The 5,000-nt window shown below is 42.7% G+C and overlaps 1 protein-coding gene across 1 annotated transcript in view; it reads right to left on the minus strand.

Moving 5' to 3' along the window:
- LOC122253364 (ras association domain-containing protein 10) overlaps positions 1–5,000 on the minus strand; it is a 307,638-nt gene that overhangs the window by 119,870 nt on the left and 182,768 nt on the right. The gene's annotated exons all lie outside the window — the stretch shown is intronic.

Below are 5,000 nucleotides of genomic sequence, written 5' to 3' on the forward strand. Positions count from 1 at the left end.
ACCGGGAAGGACTCTCCGGTTGAGTACTCATAAGGATCGAAGTTCTTGCATAATGTTTGTACTTTAGAAGAGAGAAATATGCATCGACCATCCTTCAAACAGAATATCCGAGAGCTCTCAACAGCATACGGTTCATGTATATCTGCTGCCAACGAGTAAATAGCCATTAGAGCATCCGAGCGCTCAACATCGTAGGTCTTGAGAGTGAGTTTTGCGTGCGTGCGTGCGTGCGCCTGGAGTTCCCTCCTACAACCCTCATGCATGTCTGGTCGGAACACGGGAGGAACTTGCTAGGAATCTGTTAGTTATTTTAATTAAAAAATCGAAAGCGGTGGTCGGAATGCCGTCAGAGTCTGAACCACTGTGTCAAGGATACCACTGCCTGGTGTTGGCAAGTCTGGCAAGTCCGTCACTAAGGAGGAAAAAAAGGCAAAATCGATTGTCATCAGAGCATAATGATAGCAATAACTGTAGTAACAGCAGTAGCAACACTACTACTAGTACTACTCTCATCAACAGGATAACAATAATGCTTGCAATAATACTAAGAATCAAGCAAGTAGCCCTCTGCACAAAGACCCTGTTTGTGGGCGCGAAGGAATGTCGGCAGAAAAAGAAGACACGCCGACAATAATCATTCATTCTTAAAATCTATTTGCCTTAAGCAGCCGCTCCTTATCTCCGCTTTAGCCCCGATATCAGCAAGCTCCCCTCCTCCTATCTGTAAGGTTCCCCGCCAGAAGCCGCGGCGATGTCAGGGCTAGATAAGGTTGTCAGCGCGTCAGCAAGTCAGCACTCTTTCTTCAGCCTGGACTGAGATTGATGTATTAGGGTATCGTCTTCGCCACTTTGGGTTCCTATGGGACAGGGGCGTTTTGCCTTTTGGATCCTCGAGAGGAAGAAACTCGGGGGGTAGGGGGGGGGGGGGAGTCTTACAGAAGGATAATACTCTCGCAGAGAAAAAAATCCGAAGTCGAACACAAGAAAAACGAAAATGACCTTGGGAGAAAACGAAGAATCTCGTCGCCCCTTCGCTCTTATCGGAAAAGCGAAAAACACCAAAAGACCCCACTGCCTTGTCCCTGCCCCCTGCCCCCCCCTAACCCAACCACCACGAGGACCGACCAAGACCCGAGGTTCCCGAGTACATCCTCTGCGGGTAAATGACGCTGGCAGGAATGTGGTGCTGACAGATCCGCTGGTATGATAACCCGGTCTCTGCTGTCGCCTTTTCTCAGTCGTCGGCCGGGGCTCACGCGTCGAATACTTTGGCTTCACTTCGATTTATTTCTTGGGAAGAGAAGAAGGTGTTAGACCGAGAGAGAGAGAGAGAGAGAGAGAGAGAGAGAGAGAGAGAGAGAGAGAGAGAGAGAGAGAGAGAGAGAGAGAGAGAGAGAGAGAGAGAGAGAGAGAGAGAGAGAGAGAGAGAGAGAGAGAGAGAGAGAGAGAGAGAGAGAGAGAGAGAGAGAGAGAGAGAGAGAAGAGAAGAGGAGAGGGGAGGAGAGAGAGCGGGGGAGAGAGAGAGAGACGGAAGAGAGGGAGAGAGAGAGAGGAAAGAGGGAGAGAGAGGGAGAGAGAGGAGAGAGAGAGAGAGAGAGAGAGAGAGAGAGAGAGAGAGAGAGAGAGAGAGAGAGAGAGAGAGAGAGAGAGAGGTATCAAGATCATCCGCTGATAGGTACCGCCACTCTCTGCGTATAATAAGGGTGAAGAAAGAGCTATGTTTACCACACCCTGGCTGTAGTAAACTTCTGCCGCGGCCCAAAGCTACAAAAAGGCTATTAATTACAGCGGACTCCAGGTATATAGCATTCATTTAACATCGGTAGCAAAACAATGTGCAAGAATCTGTCTATACATGTGTGTGTGTTTGTGTTTGTATGTGCGTTTGTGTTTGTGTGTGTGTGTGTGTGTATGTGTGTGTGTGTGTATGTGTGTGTGTGTGTGTGTGTGTGTGTGTGTGTGTGTGTGTGTGTGTGTGTGTGTGTGTGTGTGTGTGTGTGTGTGTGTGTGTGTGTGTGTGTGTGTGTGTGTGTGTGTGTGTGTGTGTGTGTGTGTGTGTTGTGTTTGCTGGTGCTGCTGTGGTGTATGTATGTGTATGTGTAAATGAACGCGTTTGTGTTTATATGTAAGATCTATATATTTCTGCGAGAGAGAGACTTTAACGTGTGAGTATTAGCAGTGACATACCTGCACGGTAGACGACTTCAGCGTGGGCATGTATGTGTAAATCCTCACAATTGCTAATCGCCTCATAAACCAGAGTACACGGAATACAGCGCGTCATCACACGCACATCTGGACGTAGCCTCTCGTTAATGACTTCCCTGTTCCCAGAGGCCTTAGCATCATGCACATCATGCATTATGCACTCGGGATATATTGCTCCCTTGGCATAATATACCATGTTTAATTTAAGGCATGCACCAGAGGCATAACTCTGTATATAATCAGGTTTTTGGTATCATGTATACCTTACAGCATGCAGACTACACATAATAGAGTAGGTCTGCGTTCAGACATTTGATATCATGCAAATATTTTAATAGATCATGTATATGCTCAGGCATTTCATATAAAACACTTTGTATCACGCACCCTAGGCATAATGCACTGCAGTATGTGTAAAATCAGACATGTGAAGATAATCATGCCCCCAACATTGTGCAGCCATGACTAACATGCATTTTCGTATCAAGCATCGCGTATAACATGGTCTCAGAATATTTGTCGGTTCTCTTCAATAAAGTAATGTTCCCATTTTACGAACGTAATTATATCAACACTATCTTAACACTGCAGTTTGATAATCGATTTGGCACTAATATCGGCAGCGGCCATGATGACGGTGTCATTTTACCATTACGTTTACCATCGTTGTCAATTGATCAATTGTCTGATTTTCAGCAGAGGTCGTAGCAGTGGCGGCGATGTTGACAACAGCAACAGCATCAGCAATACGTAATGAAAATAGCAGTATTAGGAGTAGGATAGAGAGTATTAGTAGCAAACATTGCAAAGTCAACACCAGTAGCAACGGTAGCAGTTAGTATAATCATTGGTGATGCGGTATACACCACTACCATGGCAACTATTGCTCCTACTATTAGTGTTTTTTTAATGGTCTCTAATCCTCCCCTTACGGCCATGCCTTCACTGATCGAGCCTCGCCTTTATGCTACTATACCGTCAGAATCAATATAGCCTTTTCTGTAATATTCAAATTCAAATTCAAAAACTTTATTCCATAAATTACAATGTTTATTCTTAATAAGGATGATAAAAATAGTCAAACCAGACATAACGCTAATAGGAACTCACTTCTCTTCTATCGCGAAGCCAACGTCAACACCACGACCCAGATCCGCAATCACATCACGATCATCACCTGCAATCACCATCCTCCTCCTCCTCCTCCTCCTCCTCCTCATCGCAACCCATCGCGCCGCCTCGCCCATGCCACCACGCTCGACCTAAGTCCATTAAAATAGTTAGCAACACAGGATTCTTTTCTTTCTTTTTTTAGTCCTTTCTTCTCCTCGTCGTTGCGGCTTTGATATGAAGAGCAGCCTCGCGTGTCTGCCATGGCTGAGATTCCCGATCCGATTCCTGGTCTGCCGACAGATGGCTCTGCGTGACCCCAGACCAAGATGGCGTGGATTTTTTTTTGTTTATTGTCATTACATTTATTATCATTATCATTTTCGTTAATGTTGCCATCATCATTGTTCTAATAAACCTTTTTGCTATTGCTATTTCATATCAGCATTCATCTTACTAATTATTATAATCACGTTGTACACTTTTTGTCGCCTCTTGCTTTCTTTCATCTCGGGTAAGAGTCATAATTATACTTATCATGTTGAGATGTTTAACGGAATTCTTTTTATTCAACTTCGATCTCAAGTATATATTCCACACATACACACAAGCACAAATAGATAGATTTCCGAATCGTTTTCATCGTTGAATAATGTCCTCACTCTAAGGGAAAATATGCCTTTGACTAAAACGAACCGTGGTCTTAATTCATAAACACGAAGAAAGCATCTGTTCTTTTTTAACGTATTCCTCTGTCCTTCGCATGCGGCAATGTTAATTGTCAATATCCTTGAGCCGCCACGTGTTCTTAAACATCTGTCCTCCATGAAAGCTGACTCCAACCCACAAGCCGCTCGAAGGATGGCCACACCTGCCGCGAGGACAAAGACACGCGGCTTCCTAAAACGCAAGTCGCCGAGGCCCTTTCCGTAAGACAGCAAATTAATAAATAAACATATAAATTCGACCATACATATACATACACATATATACAAATATACACACACACACACAAATATATGTATATATATATATAAATATATATATATATATATATAAATATATATATATATATATATATATATATATATATATATATATATATATACACACATATATATATACATACACACATATAATATATATATATATATATATATATATATATATATATATATATATATAATATATAATTATATATATATATACATATATATATACATACATACATTATATATATATATATATATATATATATATATATATATATATATATATATATATATATATATATATATATATGCACAAATTATCATACCAGCAGCTGCGGTATTTGCATGATCTATTCCTAACTTTCATTCCGCCATCAACAGATTACTCTCTTGGCTAAATCTTTCCGCTTGCAGCGGGGAAGCTTATTCATTTCCTATCCAGTGAAAGTACTTTTCTCATGCCTCATGTCCCCCTGCCCATTTGGTCCCTGTCCCCTGTCACCGAAACCTGCCTTTGGCCCCTGTCGATCCATGCCCCTTGCTCTTTCTCCCTTCTCCCTTGTTTATCTTCCCTTTCCTGATCCGATCCTTCTTCGATCCCTTCTGTCCCCTCTCCCCTACCTTTGTCTCCTGACCCATTTAACCCTTTCCCCTCTCCCTCTCTCCTTCTCCCCACTCCTGTTCCATCTC

The sequence above is a fragment of the Penaeus japonicus genome, unplaced genomic scaffold (genome assembly GCF_977035675.1).
Source record: "Penaeus japonicus unplaced genomic scaffold, GWHDUDI00000001_assembly GWHDUDI00000018, whole genome shotgun sequence".
Taxonomy (NCBI): Eukaryota; Metazoa; Arthropoda; class Malacostraca; order Decapoda; family Penaeidae; genus Penaeus; species Penaeus japonicus.